A 10844-nucleotide genomic window follows, 5' to 3' on the forward strand; every position below is an offset into this window, starting at 1 on the left:
TCTGGAGTTTCCCATGTTAACTTTATGAGAAATGGAATTATTGAATCTTAACAGCTGTTACGACTAAAAGTTGATTCTGTTCTATGATGTTCAATAGCATTAAAGTTACAAGGATTACCAACAGGGTGCAGCACTATTATTTCTTTTACATTTATGACAACAGCTAATTTGCAACCTAAAGGTGAGTGAGCGTAGCGAACGAACTTCAACCTGGAGGCGAGTTAGCGTAGCGAACGAGCTAACCTGAAGGCAAGTGAGCGCAGCGAACGAGCTCCAACCTAAACGTGAGTGAGCGTAGCGAACGAGCTCCAACCCAAAGGTGAGTGAGCATAGCGAACAAACTTCAACCAGGTCGTGATTGAGCCACGCGAACGAGATAATCTTCAAAATTAAGAAGAACCGGGGCAAAGCCCGCGGGTTACAGCTAGTACAATATAATTTAGGCTTGAGCTAATGGAAAACTGTAGTTTTCGCATACTTGTCTTAACTTACAGATTCAATTACATCCTTTGTTTACCAAACAAGATATTTACATTTATTGAAAAAATAACACTTAGACAGATCAATAATTGTAAATTACGATGACAACTGCATTTACATAACAATCATTATACAAAGAAGTATGTTTTTGTGACAAAGAGGTCAAATAGAAATTTCTTTTAGAACTATATAATTTATAAAGACCGGCCTTTTACAGTAATATGGTTTACAGTACTTACTAATTGCGCAGTTGTTAAATGCCCTTATAAACATATGAAAATTAAAAATTTAAATTATTAAATCATTTTCTTTACAAACTCATGAACAATACAAAACGTTCGCTGACCCCTCATAGAAATGAAAAGTAAAGATGATCGCAAGGATCGCAAGATCTCAAGTTCAAGTCACGTTCTCATGGGCAAAGACCTGGCTGAGAACAAGCCAGGCATAGATTGAATTTCGATTTTAATGAATAAAGTGTAAAAAAAAATGGCCTGATCTGTAGTTTTGCAAAGTGTTTTTAAATTTTTGAAATCTTTATTAGTTGGGCAGGATTATTCATCAAAGTTAGGTTTTCTCCCATAAGATTAACATGGAGGAATCTAAATATTTAATTGGAAACTTTGTGTCCACTAATTCGAGAGAACGGCTGGGCGTAGAAACTTGGTAGAGGTGTCCAAATAAAGGTTTTGGTCTGTAGATGAGTTATCAAAAGAAAAATTAAGTAAATTCCCTTAGGGCTCTGCCCCAGAAGCCTTTAAAGATCTCTCCACAGATTTGTTTACATTTTGGTCATGTGGATAATACTTTTTAATGAAACAGCTGTTAATTTTTAAACTGTATTTTAAACAACACACATTTATTAGGAGTTACTGAACTGTCCAAAAGAAGTATTTGCGATGTTATTTTCTGTTTGTAATCTATTATATTATTAAAGTGATACAATCAAATTTTATGTAAACGGTTAAGGTCATTTACCAAATGAAAATATAGGCATATGGCACATCAAAATGAAGCTTAGAGTGTGTAGATTTGCCGAAAAGTATTGAAATGGACGAATTCCCTGAGGGCGCTGCCCCACAGGCTGATTTCCAAAGGGCTACGCCTGGCATGCTTTCAATGTTTAAATGATTTAATTTAATTTAGTTAATGAAACAGCTGGTCTGTACAATGAACTGGTGTTTGTTTATTTACTCGAAAAAGACGTTGGTGTTGTGAATGTAGATTGAGGATGGTTAGTGAGGTTGTATACGTTTTGTAAAGTATTGCTCAAAGTTTCATTTTTTAATTTAAGAGTAAGCTACATGTCAAGAGGCTTGACTAAAATTGAAGGATAATGCTTAAACATGTTATTCATGAAGGGTATTGCTAAAGTATGCTAAGGTATGTTGCCATATTCTTAGGGATCTATTAACATCAAAAGTAGGGGTTTGAAAGTAAGTAGGTTTACGCTGTTTGCGCTTTTAAATCAGTTTATATTTTCAAACTAAATCATAGAGTTGCTGTATTTTAAAACACACATCAGCACCACTTTAATAGCTCTCTAGGTCACATTTTCTTCCCGTTGCAAAGCACGGGTATAGCAGCTTGTAGCTATTTACTTTACAAGTGTAGTAAGAGCGTTTTTACATCACGCAGGTGAAGGTTGTGCAACGAGCGGAAGCGAGTTGCATAATTTACCTAAGTGATGTATAAACACGCTAACGTACAAGATTTTACCTGACCCGACAATATACAGGAGGTTACGAACAATATTAATCATTATCCATTTCACTCATCTTCTAACAGTAACGTTCATTTACAAACAAAAGCTAGGTTAGGAAAATTCTTCAAAACATAACAATAAAATTCAAGAGCACAGCTGATTTCTAGCGTTGAACGTCGTTGACTCCATAGATGTATATTTTTTAAGTTAATCACTAAATGTTATTTAAATGGGTTTCATTACATCACCGAGTGAGTTTTTGATACTTTACATCACTCGAGAAGTAAGGAAGTTGTATACATCCTTGGGATAGGGAAGTTTAACATGGCGGGTTAGGTAAAATTAATTTTCTTCTGTATCATGTCATGTTTTTCAATATAACGTTTCATTACGAAATCAGTTAAAAATCCTTTTATCACAGTAACTCTTTCAATCATTTCTTATTTAACTATCTTATATCTATTGTACGGGTTGCTGTCTGCCTTTTTCACCACTTTTGTCTATATTTTATCATATTATCTTTGACTATCAATGATATTATTCTAGACAGATCATCATAGGTTCATGAAATTATTGTCATACATGTTTTCAAACGTTGGACAAATCTTCGATTGTGTTATACAATACACAATAATACAAGTGCAAAAGGACACGTTGCCCATAAGAGCCGTGTCCATATTTTGTTAAATTAATAATAGTTTAGAGCAACTGGATAAAACATTTTACAATATTTATGTAGAAATATGTGTATGATTTAGAAAGTGATTAAGCTGGAAAACTTCAATTTACTGCAGACTTTTCAGAGAGGTTACTTTGATTTATTCATTCAACACAGAAACCTTGCCTAAAATGGTATACCTATCTTGAATTATTTGCAGTGGCCTATATTACGGACCGTGGCCCACTGGGTTGGTAACAAAATTGAAAATAACACGACATTTTGGCTGTAAACAATAGCATAAAGAGTAAGTACTATTTAAGCAGCTACTGTCGTGACGTAAAGGTCATATTCCTTTTAATTTAGATCACATCATCCTTTATAAGATACGTTGATTAACAATGCATGTAAACGTCGATATTAACGTAACAGCCAATTTACAGTACTTATTTTTATTTTTGGAAATGTTAAATTGCTATGTTATTTGCATTATTTCTTGCCAATGAAGCTGCGCAACCATTTAAACAAGGAGGTCCCTAAAAGTTCAAGAATAAAAGCCAACTCCACTTCAAGTACATTCCACTACACCTAACATTCTGCAGAGAGATTATATTGACAACTTTATGAAAATGATAAGGCTGAGACAGCTAACTGCCATCCCCCATGTCACGCAATTCCAGCTTTAACAGTAACCCCACAACCAATTTTTCAAAACTATGCTGGAGGGTTATTTGTTGAACAGAAGTACGATAAGAACTGACGCGTTGTGACGAAGGAAAACTCCCTTTGAAGTTTCAGGCATTTGACATGTCTCACATATCTAAGTTTTCGACCAATCTAGTGTAAACTAACTTTTTTTACTTCATTAATACTATCAATCCTTATTGCCTTGATATTTAATCGGATATCTTCTAATCTGCAGTACAGCAATCATTTGCAAATTGCATTTCCATCCCGTAATCATTTTCATCTTGATTTGTATTAATTTATGTCATCACTTTAATTGTTACTAGTAAACACGTTGCTCGAAATCGAGCAATTGCAAAGAAGTAAAGTAGTTATTTAAAAACATAAAAACAAATAAAAATCATCATAATTTCCTATGCGTTTAAAAGACTTTGAATTGAAAAATAAATAACAGCAATTAAACTATACAGCTGATCAAAATGTAAACAATTATGTTCTTCATAAGGATAACGTGGAAACTTTCAAAGCCACTGGGGCAGAGCCCAAGGGATTTCTTCAAAAATGTAAGGCCAGTTTGCAAATCTACGCGACACGCTCTTTCCAATGAGACGTCAATGGATAAAATCGGTTGAGAAATGGCGGAGGAGTTCAACCGACAAAGTTTCATGTAGCGTATTAATTATATAGATTTTACTGTATTATTGGCCTAACCTACGTGAAAAAGTGTACTTCATTTATCTATAATATTAAAACGAAACAGTGTTTTTTTACGATTCTGAATCAACCACTCTACGGATTTTCATGATTTTTGTGTTGAAAGAAATATTATTTTGAGAACTAGGGAATGTCGAAGCCATAATTTTAGTTTAGGATCCCAGTTTTTTATAAATTAAGTTTTAATTTTTAAAAAGTCTAGCAGCCGACGCTAAGATTCTAAACAAGCTTTTGGCATAAAATAATTTTCTTAAGATAACAGCTGTAAACATTCAGCTTTTGTGTCACAAATTCAGCATTTGGATAAAAATATAAAGACATACTTAGGGTTGACTTATTTATACTATGTGTAATGCTAATCATTGAAACGTTCAATTCTTCTGTAAGAGGATGACAGATTAATTAAATTACACATGTAAAATACTAGGATGTTCAAATTATTTTTTAAAGCAATCTTTGTAGTCTTCGATTTGTTTTGGAGCAGTATAATTTGTTTTAACTAACAGCTGGTAAAATATAAACTATGGAACTATGAAGTTATTTTATTTACTCTTATTTTGTCATTGATTATAGGAAACTAGGGGAAACCCGTCGAAATCGACGGTTACTTTCAAGGCTTACGTTAATTCATCTAACTGCGATGAATTGGGTGAAATATACATATTTTAAACATTTAACATTGTTCAAAGAGTAATAAGTGTAAAAAAATAACAATATTGCGTTAGTTGCCAAATTTGGTTGTTCATTCAATGATTAAAATATTTCCTATCCTGTACGTCATCGGAGTTATTATTAGTATGTTATATGGTATCTTTATTCACTTTATTCCAAAAACATAAATCGCAATAGCGGACACCAACTTACACGGTCAAACTCAAGTGGTAGACTGACTAGTTTACCAAAGCGTCAAATTCGACTAAACAAATTTTATATTTTGGATAGGAAATAAGAATAATACTGTGACAGAAGTTAGTGCTCAAAAGTCTATAAATTTCCTGGGAAACGGAAGCTATATGCGTTCCCACGCATGGTGCCTTTTAATGCTAGTGGGACGATTTTTGCAGATGACTCTTATATAATAATTATATTGAAACTGAATTTACACTACACATAGGTTGTAAACTTAAAGGAATTGTTCAAAATATGCTATTTTACTAACTTCAATGCATTTTTCAAAGCGGTTTTTTACAATTGTAACTATATATTTGCATAGATTTTAATTGTTGTTTCAAACTTCAAATTCTCTTGCAAATTGATTGGCCCTCAAGGTCCTGCGATCTTACACCGTTATATTTTTCTGTTTGGGGGATCATTAAAAATAAAGTTTTTGCCGAACAACCCCTAGATAATGTCGACATTAATTTTGCAAGAAGACTCAATATTTTAAACTAGTGTCCCTGTTGCTCGAATTCGAGCAAATGCTAAGTATTAAAGGCGTTATTTTAAAACGAATAACAGTCATAATTTCTGACGAATGTAAAAAAGATTCGACTCAAAGATTTTGGAAATACTCATGATGTAGCTACATAACATATCGATATAATCTCTGTAAATATCTTATCATTTGTCAAAAGCTAATCTTTTTTTAGTGTTTTCTACAAATAGCCTTACTCATAGCCTCATTAGATTGCCATAATAACAATTATAAATTCTAAAAAAAATTCTATTTTTTCTCCTTGGTGGTGTTATAAATGACTTTCCTATATTTCCATACCCTAAATGGGATCATCTCATAACTCCAAGGTTTCACAACTCCAAGTGATCATAACTCCAAAGTTTCATAAGTCCAAGAGATCATAACTCCAAATTATATTTAATCCAAAGTTTCACAACTACAAGTACCCGAAAAGGGATAATTTCATTACTCCAAGAAAAATATAAGCGCAAGTGATCATAACTCCAAAGTTTCATAAGTCCAAGTGATCATAACTCCAAAGTTTCATAAGTCCAAGTAAAAATTAAACCAGAGTCTCATAACTCCAAAAGTTGAGTGGAGTCTCATATCTCCAAGTGGAATGTGTAGTACAGTCAGCGCCACAAGTTCCTGCGCTGTCCGCTCCGCTGTAATACTGTCAGCAGCCCCTGCCGCATCATTGTACAGTATCTATATACCTACCGTCACCTGTCAAACGATTATGTAATTTTGTTATATACTTACAGATTAATTAATTGCTATACTTCTTACTTCTATGCTAAAGGGACTTTAACCTTTAACTACTCGCGCGGGTTTTACTAACGTATGTACTCGGGTGGGGTGTTTTTGACACCCCGTTATTACATATTTGTTATAATTGTATTAACACTAATAATTGGTAAATAACATTTTTTGTTGTTATTTAAGTTTATTTTACTGTATACTGTTTCCAATATGAAAGAGTTATTTATTTTAAGTTATACAATGTAAATAATATATTTCTTTTACCAACTGCAATCTGTGTGTGTATTTGGTCAACTTTTGCATATAAACCATTTGTTGTATTAAAAAATATGTATTTTGTCATTGAACTGTTTGATATTGAATAACTAGCATATGTACTATCCGGAAAATATATAATTTTTAAAAGATTATATTATGTCTGTGAATGGTAAAGGTATTATTTTTTCCTAAAATGTACTACTAAAAAAAACAGTTTTTAGGGGGGGGGATCGTAATACAGACAAGTTTTGTGCAAACAAATTTATTTATATGTCAAAAACACTTGTTTGTTATCGAAATAAATGTAAATAAAAAATTTCATTACTTTTAGAGTCTTTCGCAAAAAGAAAAAACATTACCTTATACAGGAACTTGTACTTTTTACGAAACGTTAACACTCACGTGGGGAGTTGAAAACACCCTATACTTTGTAATACACATGTATTACCAAGTGAACACTAGAGATCGCACGGGGACTTTGGATGAGACACGTTCACAGTTTTAACTTTACATTTCAGGTAATTTACACTAGGTGTACAATGCAGTTGTCTGCTTGCAATATTGAGCAGATAGCAGACATAATAATCAAATAATTTTCTAAAGTCAATGTTACATATGTTTCTCGTAAATGAAATGCATACTTGCAGTATCCAATCTCATTAGTATATATTTTGTTTCAAATTAATGAAATGTATAATTTCGTTATTCAAAGTCAATTACAAGTCTGGTTCAATTAAATGTATTGTCTACTTCAAAGTATATATGTTTCATCTGGTTCTAATAAATTAAATGTCTATTTGCAGTAGCAGTATCCTAAATCAATAGTACACCAGCTTCACAAAAATGAGAAATTTACTTGCAGTATCCAATGTCAATGGTCCATTTGGTTCACTTAAATAAGATGCCTATTTGCAGCATTCAAAGTCAATGATACGTCGGGTTCACTTAAACGAATTGTTTACTTGAAGTATACAAACTCAATGGTACATATCGTTCACATAAATAAATTGTCTACTTGCAGGATCCAAAGAAATGGTTAATTTGATTCCCACAAACGGAGTGCCGATTCGCAGTATATTAAGTCAATGTTACGTCTGGTTCACGTCAATGGAATGTCTACTTGCAGCATCTAAACTCAGTAGTATCTTCGGTTCATAATGGAAGTCCTAATTATTGCAGTACATATTCTGCCTCTGCATTATTTAATTGTAAGTCTAGTTCACTGAAATGGAAATCCTACTTGGAATTGCAAGTTAAATGGAAATATAACTCAATGGTAGGCTTATATTTAGTTAAAATGTAATGGATATTTAGATTATTTAAAGTCAAAGGTGTTTCAGCCTTATTCCGGCGACCATAATTATTGGTTGTTATTATTTTGTAGTAAATTATGCTCAATGATATTAATCTTATTGTTCTTCCCTTTTTCTGTGTCCTATACGGTAATGTACTTTTTAAACGATTCTTTGACTAACATAATGTGGCTACAAGTGGAATAAAATTGTAGAATACACTAAAAATCATATAAGATGTTGAAAAATGATCAAATATTTACAAGAAATGTTTATTATATGGAACTGTTAGGTACGTAGTCTATAAGTTGAGTCTTAAACTCGTCGGAAATTATGACTTTCTTTCGTTTTCAAATAAGTTATTTGTTTTTGAATAACTACTTGACTTCTTTGCAATTGCTCGATTTCGAGCAACATGTACACTATACATTAAAACGTCACAGAGTGATTTATTTCACGATGCTAATCAGCTAATCAATAACCATTTGACATATTTTCATGATTTTTGTGTTGCAAGAAACATCGTTACCCCTAGGACTGCCAATAACCGATGCCGTATGTTTCAGTTCGAAAGACTATGACAACATACCTTAGTGTAGCAATAACACAAATAAGGTCCTCGATATCAATGCTTCTGTTTCATTCAATAAGATGTTTTATGACATTTCTTCAATTTGAGTCATGCCTATTTATATGTTATTACGATATACATTACAAATAAAACTGTGAGCAATACTCTTACAAAACTTGTACAACCTTTTTTTGTCCGAACATAATCCCCCAGATGAAAATATTTCCTAGCATCAAAAACATATTTTTTCAAGTAAATAAAACAAACGCCAATTAATTGCATTGCCCAGCTCTTTCATTAAATAAACAGAATTAAATTATTCAAACTGTGAAAGCATAACAGACGTAGCCCGTTGAAATCGGCCTATGGGGACCTGAGAAATTAGTCCATACCTATAATATTCAGCAAATATGCACAATCTAAGCTCAAGTTTGATGTGCAGTATGCCTATATTTTTATTTGGTAAACTGCCATAACCGTTTACATTTAATTTGATTGTATTTATATGCAATATTTATATTTTAATTTATACAGTATTTATATTTATATTAATTTTTTTTAATTATATTATATTTATATTTATAGGCATTTCTTACTTAAATTTACATTTTTTAAACGGGCAGTTCAGAAGACGGGGCATGGAAGCCACGTCATGTTGGTAACATTGACAATTCGAAGTAAGCGGCAGGCAGGTTGCCAGTATGGATACTAAAAAAGTCCCACACGCCCCTGCTCGCCCCTCCACGAAACTCTCCATCAATTCCAGACACATGAAAGGATCCATAATGTCATATGGGTTCAAGTTATGACCAAATGTTACAGGACCACTTTTGTTAGCTGTATTGTTCTACACCTTTTAATTTTCTAACTCTTCTCTAGAGTCATTATTAAAAGAATTAATAAATATTTTCGTAATGAGCGACATTTCCTGCCTGTATGCTAAACGAAACGTGATACGTAGATCTATATAATTAATACGCGAACACGAAGTTTGTCGGTTGAACTCCTCCGTCATTTCTTGACCGATTTTATCCATTGACGTATCATTGGAAAGAGCGTGTCGCGTAGATTTGCAAACTGGTCTTGAACTGGATTTGAAAAAGTCCCTTGGGCTCTACCCCAGTGGCTTTGAAGGTTCCCATGTTATCCTTATGAAGATCATAATTGTTAAAATTTTGATCAGCTATTAGTCCAGTCAATGAATGATCCAAAAGTAGGTGTAGAGTGCGTGAGCAGGTAACTAAGCGATTCCTTCAGAAACTTGTTCAGAGGGCTTAGGGTGTTAACATACCAAAAGTCCTGACTCCTAGGTGGTGAGCCAGGGGGTGGAGGGGGGAAAAAGGGGGGGGGAAAAGGTACGCATTTTGGGTTTTTTGATTATATCTCGAAAACTATCAACTTTTTGTATACTATAGTAAATTATAAAATTGAAGAAGATAAAATTTTCTACAAGAAAAGTATATAATGTGTTTATTTTGGTTCAACAGATTACGAGTTATAACTTATTTAATTGATATCTTATTAAAATACTCCTTCCATAAGAAATACATGTAAATTAGTATGCAAAACGGGGCGAATCCTATTCGCCAAAAGGAAATATAACTGATATTCTGGAAATCTTGACAAAATTTCCAGTAATTTGACACTTTAATCATGAAATTTTGTCAAAAATTAAAGCGAGGGTGAGCGTTTAAAAATGGGATGATTTAAGGTTTTTTTTATATTTCCAGTAAAAAAACACCAAAACTCGACATTTTGTTACCTCGCCCTCGCCTTAATTTTGGGTCAATTTTAATGATTAAAGTGTCAAATTACTGGAAATTTTGTCAAGATTTCCAGAATATCATTTATATTTCCTTTGGGCGGATAAGATTCGCCCCATTTCGCATACTAATTTACATGTATTTGTTATGGAAGGAGTATTTTAATAAGATATCAATTAAATAAGTTATAACTCGTAATCTGTTGAACCAAAATAAACACATTATATACTTTTCTTGTTGAAAATTTAATCTTCTTCAATTTTATCATTTACTATAGTATACAAAAAGTTGATAGTTTTCGAGATATAATCAAAAAACCCAAAATGCGTACCTTTTTCCCCCCCTTTTTCCCCCCTCCACCCCCTGGCTCACCACCTAGGAGTCAGGACTTTTGGTATGTTAACACCCTAAGCCCCCTGAACAAGTTTCTGAAGGAATCGCTTAGTTACCTGCTCACGCACTCTACACCTAATTCCTTGACTGGACTATATATAATTTAATTGCTGTCAATATTTAAGCTGCATTTCAAAGAAAAGCGTCCTACAAAAATTAGATCTT

The sequence above is a fragment of the Macrosteles quadrilineatus genome, unplaced genomic scaffold (assembly GCF_028750875.1).
Source record: "Macrosteles quadrilineatus isolate MER2022 unplaced genomic scaffold, UCM_ALF_1.0 Scaffold_9__3_contigs__length_116548681, whole genome shotgun sequence".
Lineage (NCBI taxonomy): Eukaryota > Metazoa > Arthropoda > Insecta > Hemiptera > Cicadellidae > Macrosteles > Macrosteles quadrilineatus.